Source organism: Tachypleus tridentatus, chromosome 10, assembly GCF_004210375.1.
Source record: "Tachypleus tridentatus isolate NWPU-2018 chromosome 10, ASM421037v1, whole genome shotgun sequence".
Classification (NCBI taxonomy): domain Eukaryota; kingdom Metazoa; phylum Arthropoda; class Merostomata; order Xiphosura; family Limulidae; genus Tachypleus; species Tachypleus tridentatus.
In genome coordinates, this window is record NC_134834.1 from 61176132 (window position 1) to 61190249 (window position 14118).

Sequence of the window (14118 nt, forward strand, 5' to 3'; positions counted from 1 at the left end):
AAGCTATTAAGGGAATTCTCCAGATTTATGAAGGACTGAAGTCATACTTTTGTTCACAAGAACAGTGCCAATTGTTGATAAAAAGATCTTTTGAGAGTAAATGTGGAGAAATGTATCTATGTTTTTTTCATTGACAACTAAGCTTGTTCAACAAGGTGATTTTAACCATGGAGAAAGCAACTGCAAGTGATATTGTTGCAGAACTTAAGTTGAAAACCAACCTGAAAGAAAGACAAGATAATAACTTTATTCCCCTTGGTGCAAAAAACATTCTCAGTGTACTAGAGGAAGAGGGAGGATGCCAGGTAGACTTGATTAGGAAGGAATTTACCAGTTTTTATGATTGCTGCCTGTCTTATATTGGGCTGGGAAAACAGTTTTGGTGGTGGAGAATACTTTGTTTGGATAAGAAACAGTGTTTTCGTGTGGCCTGATATAAAAGCAGCTGCTGAAAAAATTAATGAGATGTTTGGAAATGTTGCAGTAGATTTTGATGATCTGTTTGATGAATTGTTCTTGCTAAATCCTTCTGATCATCAGAATGTGATGAGTGGAAAGCAAAAGAAATAGGTTGTGAAGAAAAATGGGTAGAACTTTTCAACCACTTCAAAGATCAAAGTATTTCTGTACCTAATCTCAGACAAGTTATGGGGTACATTTTTTGTTTACCTGGCATGTCTGCCCCCTGTTGGAAGAATATTTTCAGTGATGAATAGCATTTAGTCTCAAGAAAGAGGTCTAAAGAATGAATCAACAGTAAAAGGACTGTTGTATTATAAATTCAATATTGACTTGAGGTGCAGTGAATTCTTTGAAAAAATAAAAACTATTAAAGATTTTTTGAAGAAAGTTCATTCAAGTGAAAAATATGAAAGGTCACAAAAAAGTGTTCAGTGAAAAATTAAGAAATGTTGATGTTCCTTACCTTGCTGAATTTAAATAAATGTTAGAGATATAAACTACCAGTATTCATTTTCTTTTTGTGGCAGTATTAAAGCTTAAGGGGAGTTAGGTTATGAAAGCACTTTTTTGTTATACCAGTGCTAATAGCTAAAATAAAAATTGAAAACTGTCCCAGTTTGAGGCTTGGAAATTATGGTAAGCTTACAGATAGTTAAGTACAACAAAAATACATGTATTATTCTTTGTGTATGTGTGAGAATATATTACTACAAGTATAAAAGAAATGGAAATAAGAAACAAACAATTTTTTTCTAGAATATGTGATCTCAACTGCATCACACTTCAGTAAAAAATGAAGGAAAAATATCATCAGTAAATTTTGTGATTGACATTTAGATGAAAAATGTGAAATCTTCTTGTCTTTCTGTCCAGTCCTAAAGAGAGGTGTAGAAAATGTTATAGTAAGGCTTTAACTAACTCATAAAAGCCTCACAGCAATAGAGATATCCTTACTTGGAGGATCATATTGCATGATGTAAAGTCAGTAGGTAATTATTAAATTGTTTATACATTCTCAACAGTACATAAGTTATAATACTTTATAGCTATTTATAAATATAAGAACAATATTGGAAATCATGCATAATTAACATCCCACATACCTCTCAATTTATCCAGGTCATATGATGCAAAATCACTTGTATCGAATCTTTCCAAACAAAGCTACAAAATTTTGAAAGTTTTGCACCTCAAAACGATTTTCATTTGACAAACGAAATATGACAATATTATTCTTGCTTTACCTGTTAAATATCTTCAACTAAATTGTGTGGCTCATTAAGTGTAATTAATAATGATGTCCAAATTTTCTCTTCCCCCACAAGTGGCTCAGGAGTAAGTCTGAAGGTTTACTGTGCTGAAACACCTGGTTTAGAAATCCTGTGGTGGACATAGCATAGATGGCCCACTGTGAAGCTTTCTCCTTGACTTCAAGAGAAAAAACAAGCAAATTGAAACTAAAGTATGTAATTAATAGAATATGGTTTGTTTTGTATATTCTTTTAATACTGTTGTGCTAATTACAAAAAGTGAAAGTTTAAATTTAGCTGATATACCCAAACTGTTTGCTAACAGTGTATTATTTCATACACTACCACTTTTATTCCATTTTAAAAGGTAATGATTTAAATTTGTTTATTTTTTGAGGATGCCTGAATTTTCTAAGGATAATTAAATGTGAAGGGTTTCAACATGGTGTTCTCTTTTTATAATTCTTTAAAACTGTACAGTATTTCATTTATTGTGATTTTAATGTACAAAATTTTCATTATGATTAAATATTAACATAATAGCCACTGTGCTAGAACAAACTATTTCAGTGTGAATTCTGCACATGATCATTATTGAGTGGGACTACATATACATGTGTTACTGCTCTTTTGTTTTCATTTTGCTTGTAAAACTACTATTATATTGAATTGTTTAATGTAGGATATGTAGGTTTTTGCAAAATGCTTGAAATTTATTATACCTGTATATTCAGAGTTGCAAAAATACATTCAGATGAATAAAATGTAATGTTTCCAAATTTGTTCTGTAATTCAGAGGAGTTACTTATAATCAGCAGTTTGTTAATGTGAAAGTTGTATTATGAAAATAAGGATGCTCACAGAATTAATTAGCAGTTTGCAATTTCAATATGAATAAAGTATGTTGTGTATTAATTAGTTATTGTGTGAAAAGTTTTGGCTAATTCAACCACATAAGATTGAATTCATTATAGTAGTAAAGTTTTCCCCTGCATCTCTTTTGAACTTTTTTTTTTATATACTATCAAATTTGTGTTTTCCAAAAAAGTTAATTTGTGTTGTCATAAGAAAAGAAACTATTTAAAAATTAGTATTTTGTGATATGTTTGCTTTTGTTGGCTACAGAAATAGGCAGTGTTTGCACTTGCAACCAGATTACTTTTTTTTTATTAAAGTTTTCTGAAATACTTGTATGATTTTTTATTTATTTTTATTTTTTTCTGAAGGATTATGATCAAGCTCAGGCCAAGTTTTGTTGAAACTCCAGTTGAAGTTTGTGAGGAATGAGACTCTAAAGGCTTAAGAAATCTAGAAGAGTTAAAAGCTTCACGTTTTTCCAGTGCTATAATAGCCACATATCTACTTGTACAATGACATACTACTTCATCAGGTGCTAACCTAATGGTGGGTTGAACCATCTTTTGTCCATATTACAACCATGACACCACTTGTCATAGAATGCACAAGGTGTTGGAAGGTGTCCTGAGAATTTTCCCCATTCAGTTATTACTATTGTACACAGTTCATAGAGCAAGGTAGAATAGTGGTAGTAGATGTGCCTTTCGTTTTCAATTAGATTGTAATTCAGAGATTGTGATGGATGTGGGAAATGACTGAAACCTCAGTCATGTTCCTGAAACCATACGTGCACAATTTAGCCACAGCAGGTGAAAGTATTATTGCCTTGGAAGTAGCATTTCCTATCAGAGTACACCTGAAACATTACTAAATGATCTTGATTTAAAAAAAAAAAAAGCCCAGTTTGCTGTGACATTCATTATATCTTCTAAAGGGATTAAGAGTATGCCAGGAAAATAAGTCCCAAACTATGACTTCACCACTACTAGTCCTAGACAATTGTGAACAATCAAGAGACGTTTGTATGAAAGAATGCACAATTCATGACCTTTGAAAATTAAATTAGTGTTTTCTTATTTTGTCCAAATCTTAGGAAACAGTTGAATGGCTCAGTGTACCAGGATTTTTTTTTTTTTTTTAGGGGATGGGCAGTTGACCCCTGCTAATATACCTATGAGTATTGTAAGTGTTGATGTAAATAGTTTAACTAGTATTTAAAAGTAAGATCTGTGTAACAATATGTACAAAATAAACATCATGTATGTATAGTGTGTGTTTACATAATTCAAAACTGATTCAACTCATGAAAAATCAAGTCGACCTGTTTTGATAATCAAAACTGAGCATATAAGGTACATAAGACAGTGTTCAAATTGTCACAGTTATTTAAAAAACCATGCGAGAGAAATTATTGAATTCTTTATTTTATCAAACAGTTATGATATAGTTGATATATTGCTTCACATATGAGAATTTTCACTGTTTAAATGTTTAAAGTCAGTAAGTAATATGTAAATAAAGATAAGTTGTAGTTTTATTTATGACTATTTGAATAATTTGTAGGTAAATTATGGGTAGAAATCTAAAACTGTGAAACAGTTTATTGTTTTATAATAGTCATTTGTCATTAAACCATATTATTAAATTACAAGTGTTTATGATAGAAAAAGATATTTGAGTGTTGAGATCAAAATAAATTTACTGTTTTTATTATTAATGTTAATTGTTTATTTTTACTTATAACAAGCCTTTGACTATGATACTGTTCCAGTCTTCATGAGATGTACATAAAATTGCATTTATTAAGCAAGGATTGTTGTAATATTGGAAGTGTTTGCATAAATATTGTTAAATTTTGTTTTAAACTTATAATTGTGGATTACAAATGTGAAAATAACACTGATAATAGTATACTTACAAATAAACAAACCATCGTGTTTCTTCTCACCTATATGGGCTTCCTTGGTTTCATAAGGGTTAAGTTCAACTTTGTCTAAGGGTGTTTTATATATATTTCAATGTACCTCTCAGTTTCAGAATATAAGTCATACACACTGCCACCGTTGACATGCAACACACCATCCTTCATTAAGAATTATTTGTATTTAAAAAAAACAAACGATGTTCAGAAAAAAAAATTTTTTGTGAACTCCAGTGTAATATTTGTATTTACAAAAGTCATAACCTTTGAAGTTATCATGGAGGAATATGAAAATGAAATTTCCTTATGTCACACACACCTTTTTGGGACCTTTCTCTTGTATTTTTGTAAGAAAATTGCTTTCAATATGTCATACTTTGAATACTGCTGTTGGAACTTGGTACCTTAATGTTATTGCAGGGGTGGTAATGGGCTTTCCACTTTCATCCATTATATATCAAACTTGTAAGAAAATATTTTAAAAGGATGATCTAAAACTTGTTGAAGACACAGGACTTCAAATTTCCTTTCCTGGATATTTTCACAATCAAACATTAATCATGACAGAAAATTAAGTGGCTCACAGACAGCCACATGTTGCTGGTTTTCTTCATGTTAACTACACTCATTCAAATGTTGCAGCATTTAGTTGCACAAATTTTTTTTGTCCTAAACATTTTTAGGAATTTCTCTATTTGTTTAAAAATAATTTCTAAACATATTTACTGTTCTTCTCAGTTGTAGTACTTCTATTTCTGTATATTTTTAACTTTGAAAAGCACAGTATTTTGTTTGTTTTTAATCTATGTTCGCTTTGTGTGTGAAAGTCCAGGGTACATGATCAATCATTAAATGTTTTATTGTATTGCATGCTTCCATAGAAGAAAAAGAGAAACCATATGACTCCTCAGCTTTTGCACTAAGAAGGTAAATGGCATACAATCTCGATTAAGAAAGTCAGAGGTTTATGGATATACATGAAGTGGAAGATGTGCTGTAGACAATTTGGTGCAATTAATATAGGCTATCTACATGTAAAGGTAAGTAGGTACTAGATAACAGGCAGTGTGATATATGTGTAATGCTACATCTTTCTTCTGAACACCTGAGTAACTTTGTAACTTCTATTATCAATATCTTCACTACTTGATATGTCATGCATTATAATTTATTTCAGATCGGTCTCCAGTTTATTATATTGCATACATTAGATATTACTATTTCAAATAACTGAAAATATGAATTTTGATGTTAATTAAATGTCAATATGTATCAAGTGTATGGTATCTGCTAACAAGATTGAAACACAATTTTTAACACAAATATATTTTAATATATAAACAAAAATACGATTTTTAATATTGGTTGTTACTAATAGTTATTACAAGTGATTGTTTATACACAAGAGTATTACAAACTTACAAACAATACTAAGTCTTCAATCTGGTCTAGAATTTAATATTTTATCAATAATCCAGGTTCATGATGAGCATATTAATTGACTTAATTATTGTTACACCTTGCCTAAGCTAACAATGTCTTTTCTTGGATAGTCTTACACCAGGTACAAGCTAACTTCTTCCAGCAAAGATATTTAATGTCCTCATAGAAATAATATCTGAAGTAAATCACTAAAGTTGAACAGTTTGTAATAGTTGACATCTATAAACATTGCTGGTCCAAATCTGTAATTTTCCAATTGATAAGCATGAACCACAATATTATCTTTCAAGGACTATAACACACTCATACTGACTGTAGCTGTCCAATGATAATCTTCTCCATCTCTCGGATAGCTGCTTTTTATAGGAATCATGAGTCTCTCTAGAACATTCACCAAACATTGCTTGGAGCAATACTGTCAATCACTAGTATTACATACACACCTAGAATATTGTTGATCCTTATGCATAAAAACATTCTGCAAATTTTGAGACTTGTGCAATACACAGTCAAGAATATATGTCACATGCAAAAAACTATACAGAAACAAGCATAGGCAGCAAAATAAATGTACAATAGTAAATATGTTGCAGGTAATATATCATTTACTTGCAATACCTGACTATTATTTGAAAGTTGACATATTAAGTACAATAAAAGTTACTAGAACTCCACAAATTTTAAAAATAAAACTTCTTCATTTATATATTAAAGTAAAAGTACCAGCATGCAGTCAGTACAGGATTACTGCATAGGTCATACACCTTAAGCTGGTCACTCAAATAAAAAAAATTATGGTTTACAAAACTAGCAGAATAGAGGAAAAAGTGAATTATTATTATTATTATTTTTTTTTTTTTGTTATTATTATTCCTAAATACTACCTGGACCTAAGGTCTCAATAAACCTCAATCTGGCCCTGCCCACGGTAGTTTCTCAAATTCATAAGTATAAACATTCATATTTCATTTAAGTCTGGTTTTTTAATATTGGTAAAAGGTTTTCAGGGTTCTAGGTTTAGTCTTCTTTTGAGCAAGTAGAATACTATAAAAAATTTTGTCAATATGACGTTACTTAACACTGCTCGAGTTTAAGGTTTTTACCACCATCACTAAAGATATATTTGCAGAGCCTTCCAGTAGAAAATTCAACATAATATACTGTTGTTACATTTAAACTCATGAGAGCATGATATCATAACCTGACAGATTTCGCTGTATTAGTCTACATGTTGAGAAAAAAATTAAAATTAGGAATCTGTAATCCAAATTTAAGAATATAAAAAAGTGTTAAAGGAAAACAAGAAACATAAAATGGGATTTGTAAGCAACCTAAACTATATTAACACATTTCCAACCATATATTAGAACATCAAGTCTACTGAATAGACATTAAAAAAAAATTAAATTGGATATTGCAATCATGTTTTATGGTCACTTAACATAGCTATCATGGGGAGATATAAAAGTAACAATTATACTTACAGTATAACAGTAATCTTTGTATTAATATTACCAAATGAGAAATGTTCTGAAAATCATAAATATTAGTTGATTTTGAGATGTACAATTGTATGTAAAGTGAGAACAAAATAAAACTAAAAGCATGGTTTGTCAGCAATTATAGTTTAGAAGTATATGAAGTGAGATTGGTTTGAAAGTATAATTAGTTATTTTCTCCCTTAAATGTTTTATAAAAAAATTGACTGGATGTGATGAGTTTTGTTTTTATTCCAGCAGAACTTTAAGCCAAAGTTAAAGGAACAGGAGTACAGCCAGCATTGTTTATATTTATATTATGGGTCTGAAATAATTTTGCTTTTACTTCTGACCAAAAAACAACATGAAAAGCAACTGTTTTAGCAATTTTATTTGCTAAACTTTCAGCATTTCTGTAATAGTTTTGTGAAAAACTTTCATAAACAATTTTGCTGCTTGTAAATACTATATGAACTGTATTTAAACATAAACAAAGTACATGATATTCAATTTTGTATCTCAGAATGACTGGTATGGGTATTAACACTTTTATTGATAAGGAGAGAACAACGTTACAACCTTCCTAGGTTATCTTCAGGTTAAGAAGATGACCCAGATAGGTCATAACATTGTTCACTTCTTATCAATAAAAGTGTTAATACCCGTACCAGCTGTTCTGAAATACATTTTGACTTCAAGTTGGTTTCTTGTCATCAAGAATGTTCAGTTTTGGTTTTTTTCATGCACTAATTTATCTTTTTATGTTAGAGATGAGCATGGCCATTGGTTAGCACACCAGACTGAATATGAGGCTCATGTCCTATTAACACACACACAAAATTGGGGAAGTATGTTTTTATTAAAGGAATGATGGTCAAATTTCACTGTTTGGTCAGACAAGAATAGGTGAAGAATTGGCAGTTGATGGTGTTGGTTAGTTGCTTTCCTTTCAGTCTATCACTTCAAAATTATGGATGGCTACTGCAAATAATACATACCTAGTTTTGTTTGAAATTCAACAAAACAAACAAGTTTTTATTTTAATTGATCAATATTTATCTTTAACAAGTAAAGTTTTTCTTTTGTTTTTTCAAGTAATTTGTATTATTTTAACATATCAATTGTATGCTAAATGTTTTAACTATTGGGTTAATATAATCTTTGATTCTTAGAGCACTTTATACTGACATTTAACAGTTTATTTTACTTTTTATAACTAAGCTGACATTCTCAATACAAAATTAATAGGCTTGTTCTTATAGTGGTATAGTTCAAATGCTTTTAAAGTAACCTTTTTATCACACCTATTTTAAATAAAATACTTGAACTTCTTATCAGAGCATAATCTTTCATCACTATTCTTCAGATTTTAAATCCTGAATTATCTTGCTTGTAGTAAGATTTTAGCAGACCAAGTATCAGATTATGACACCAAACTTTTCTTCATACAGTCTTGTAGTAAATTTATCTTAAAATGTATTTAATGCAAAGTGTAAATAGGAAGAAACAATTATTTCCTATCAATATTTCTTCTTATATATTTAATTGCCTATAGTAGTTTCCAAATGAAGTTCATAATTGCACAACATCATTGACCATAATTGTGTTTAATATCATGTTTCATTCAACTGCTCTTCATCAGATTTAGCACCAAAGATGTTTCATTCTTGAATTTGTATTTAATTGTATCAGATTACAAATCTGGGTACTTGTTTTAAAGCAGTAATATACACAAGATAATAATTTAAGTGGTTATGTTGCTGTGTTTGTTTCAAGTAGCTTTCATTTGACTCTTGTGGCAGAAGGTAACAATATCATATTAACTAAGTTTTTAAGCTTTTCTTTTGCAGAGTATTACACATTGCCACTGACCTTTCAGGTAAGGCCTGGCATGTCCAGAGGGTTAAGGCACTCAGTTCATAATCTGAGGGTTGTGGGTTTGAAATCCTGTTGCACCAAACATGCTCGTCCTTTCAGCCATGGGGACATTATAATGTTACAGTCAACCCCACTATTCGTTGGGAAAATAGTAACCCAAGAATTGGTGGTGGGTGATGATGACTAGCTGCATTCCCTTTACTCTTACACTACTAAGTTAGGGATGGCTAGTGCAGGTAGTCCTTGTGTAGCTTTGCACAACTTAAAAAAACAAACAAACCTCTCAGGTAATTTTGGAAAAAAAAAATGTATATTAACTTTGTAAGCTGATAGTGTGATTGTTGAAAACAGTGGGGTAACCATATGTTAGCCAGCTTAGTTGCCATTGAATGTAAACAACTACAGTTATTGAAGGGGTAACTATAATAACTCCAAGAGTCAAATGGATGTTTTTTTGTTTTTTTTCTTGTTGTACATGCATATATGTTCAGGAAATGTCTTGCTTTGAGATACTATAACACTGTTTGGACAGGCATCTTTGTTGCAAATGTATGCCTGCTTATGAAGTTTCTTGTCTCTAGGTGCCATAATAACACCATCTAAACTGGATGTTTTCTTTGTTTTAAATGTATACATACTAAAAATGTTCTTGTAATAACACCACATAAGTTGGAAGGATATTATCTTTGCTGTACATAAGTTTGCATATTGAAAAAGTTTGTTTTATGTTTTTCTGTAAAAACATTGTATGTGTGTGCATGCTTAGGAAGCTTAGTGTTAAGCTGCTTTAATAACACAACACAAGTTAAATCAATTTCCATTTCTTTGAAATGTATGGTGTTTGTTCCTCTTCAGCTAACTTAGTATTGCCACAATTGTATAGTAGTTTTCTGTTCTATATGATGCATGTGGTTATTTTATTACTTTAGAGGCATTAATACACACATACAGAACTAAATGAATAACTAAAATGACATTTTTCATTCACAGAATTGAATTAAGGGTATTTATTGAAGCTAACTGTGTACAAGAGGCATTTTATTTAAAATATATATCTGTGTGTGTGTGTGTGTGTGTGTGTGTGTGTGTTTGGGTTATGAACTTAAAAGAATGTAAGGGTAGATGCTATGATAAATAACACAAAAATTCTAACTTGTGTAAAAGTAAAAATGTGTGATAGTTTATTTATAACATTATTACAGAATTTATTATAACCTTATTGAAAGTTTTGTAAAAGCATTAAGAATTACATATCTGTATTTTTAAAACATTGTGTGATGGTCAGATTGACATTATAGAAGGAGGTACTGGTCAAAGCAGTTAGTGGCAGGAGGGGTGTTTTCTCTTACCTACTTTCAACACCAAGCTCTTAATGCTCATGATTAATTAACACTATTTAATAAATGGTTCTTGGTTGTAAAAATATCTTACAAACCAAAGTTTAAACGTTACAGATCAAAGTAGGAAATTGGTTTAACTCAAAAAATGGCTCTTCATATCAGTCTTATGGTGGTTGTTGGAGTAGAAACCTACTTTGATTTGCACAATACCCCCTGTTACCATATGAAATATTCGTTTGTAGAGATTCAGGTTCTTAAAGTTACTGATTTATTCTTCAATTTTAACAGCAAAATTTGCTATAAAAATCCTTAAAATTCTATAATTATTTGCATTTCTGCCTGGAACATTGTAAATTGAAGCAAATAAGAATTTCTTTAAGGGAATAATGGTGGTTTTCTTATTTTCACATGGTGGAGAACAAATTTCTTCAGCTGTATGTGAAAATGTCTAAATAGTTATGTTTTAACATTAATGTGTTGTGTGTTCTTTGTACTAGTTTTTATTCAAGCAAGATATTACTATGCATGGATTTATGTCTTGTTATAATGGTAAATCTCACTGCTGTATTGGCTTAACAAGTGAGGCCTATTTTGATACTCTCTAATAATCACAGTGAAAATAAATGCAATCACAAGTTTACTATACATATATCACAATAAAAAGAATACCTTGAAAAATAAAAAATGAAATTTGATTTCTTGTTAGTGGAAATTATATGGGATTTGGTTACCAAGACTTATTATTTCACTACTTTATAAACATATGGACCCTACTTGCCCGATCCCACATGGCTTCCACTGTTGTGACTTCCCTTCTCCTTTGAAATTTGTATTGTTTGAGAGAGCTGGTTTCCTTCTAACTCAATTTTAACTCTCAGTCTGTATCACATCCACTTGGGAGTCTTTCTCAATTTGTATGTTGGGAAGGCTCAGCCTATTCCTTTATATTTTTGAAACACAGACTATCAGACACCAAGGCACTTGTCTCCCTAATTTTCTGCTTGAGGGGATCTGTCTCTTTTGAAGACACTTTCTTGAGTCACTTGTTATTTCTGCATGTGTCCACACCTTCAATGGATCCTAGCTAATCATTGCAAGCATATCCAGAGATTCACCTTTCACCTTTAAATATTGTGAAGACTTACGTGGTCTCAAATGACCCTTGACATCCTTCTCCCTCGTATGAACTTGTATCTCTTTGGAGTTTCCAGGGCTTTGGAATGAGTATGAGAGCTTATAATGCTCACAAATGAAGATTTTCATACATGTGGTGAGCATTGCATAAGTGACACATTATGTAGATTTGTGACTGATTATACCCACACCTACAAATAAAAATTGTTAACCAATACCTTATTTCACTTGGGTGCATTTCAGAACACTTGTTCCATTTATTGAGTTTTGTTCCCAGAGGAGTGGTTTCTCTACATTTACATCCTTTAGATGTTGACTGCTCAGCAGGCTTGCCATCATCTTCTAGTTAATCTGTTGGATCTTGTTATCACAATCTATTCAAACACCTCTTCCCCCCCCTCACACTCTTTGTGAAGCACTTGATTTTTTTTCCTGATTTTTTTTTTGTGTGCCCACGACTAGCATGTTCAGTTTTGTTCCATGTCTATGGACATGAAGACAAATCAACTATCTGGTATGTTCATTCTTTGGTATTTTTAGCAGATTGTCTCTCACTATGGATAACCCTTTAGCACCTAGTTTTATTCTTTTAGTTTTCACTTTCAGACTCTGAAGCTCACAAAGAGAAAGCTTGTGATGTGGACTGACCTCTTTTTATATGCTTCAGGCATATTTTCTTTTCCTCCTTGCTTCAAAAGCCATTACTCACTTTTTGGCTTGAATGGCCTCATGCACTATTCATCATATGAACATATTAATCTTCTATCTTATTGATCCTTTTTTCCCAGAATTACTTTCAGAGGGTGACTGGATGTTTTTATTCTCATCTTATCTTTTCCTTTCTCTTTTTTGCCCAGAATAGTAATTCAAGTTGGTCATCTCATTCATCTTGTACAAACAGCTTGTTGTCTTGCACATACTGAGTGGATACACCCCTCAATTGGAAGGAGGATTGACATATAACCTGGAAGTTGAGTACAGGTCATCTCACTATATTATGAACCAAACTGTATAATTCTTGTGTTCTCATATGGATGGAGGTCTGGGATATTTTTGTCCTGCAACTGTTTCTCTTGGTAAGTTTATTTTATCAGTGTTTTTGCAATAGGGGATGACATGACTTATTACTGTTTCTTAGACTATCATGCTATTTGGCCTTTGGGATTATGAAAATCCACCAGCAACTTCAATGTTGCATAATCTGTCAAAGTAAAAACTTTTGTCCATACAGATAATGATGGACTTATGACTTGAATAATACTCAGCAGAACATTACAAATTGTATAATACCTTCTTTCTGCAAAATTGATTGCTCTGCTGTAGCAGTAAATCACATGTTCTTCATGTTGTACTTACACTAATACTGCTATATAAATAGATCTTCAAGAGATAGGCAAGTTAGTATCGAATTAGTGATGTAAATCTTTTTAACTCGTCTTTTTACCGGATGACAAAAAAAGTTTCTGTTGTACCATGCTGTGGCCTGCTCTGCAACTTAAAATTAGATAACAAAATGGAGTTCTGTCCCTTTCAAATCCCTATTTAATTACTGTTAATGCACTGGTAGCATTTAAAAGAAATTTCTAATCGGCGACAAATGTTCACTATTTTACTAATTAGTCAGCAAAAGCACAAACGTACCGAATAACAGTACTCGATCAGTTTTCTCTTGATCAACAACTGCTCGATTTTTCTACTATTGAACACGTCACTGCATTCTCAGTCATCGAACTAATTATTACTCATCACTGGAATTTATAACTAATGTGCCAATATAAATATTAGTTTAGTTTCTCAATAATTAATTCATCATCACGATTGTCAGATCCCTCTAGCAAGCATTTAAAAGTTGAAAGTATAGGTTACGACGTAATGCTAATACGTAAACAGTGATAGAGGTATAATAATTAATGTCATACCTGATGTTTTGTCCACACACCAGTTTTCTAATTTTATTTTTCTGCTGTAAAATAACAATTAGATAAACTTACATTAATGCATTATCACGACAACGGTATCGATACCCGTGGTGGGCAGAACATATATAGCTCATTGTGTTGCTTTGTATTTAACTTTAAAAAAACAAAACAACGGAAAGGAATGTTGTACGCGGCAACATGAGTTTTACTCCAAGTCATTGTAAAACTTGCTGTTTTTTTGGAAATTATACAAACTTTAATTATTTTCTAAAGTATACATAAATAAATGGTTAATAATTGGTATTTCAAAACCTTTTAGGTATTGTTGCTGGGTTTTAAAATCCTAATTTAAATATACCTAAACTTTGATACCGGAACGTGCGATAATTGGCACGTCTTTATTTACTAAACTGGACAAATAAAAGTGTCTCTTAT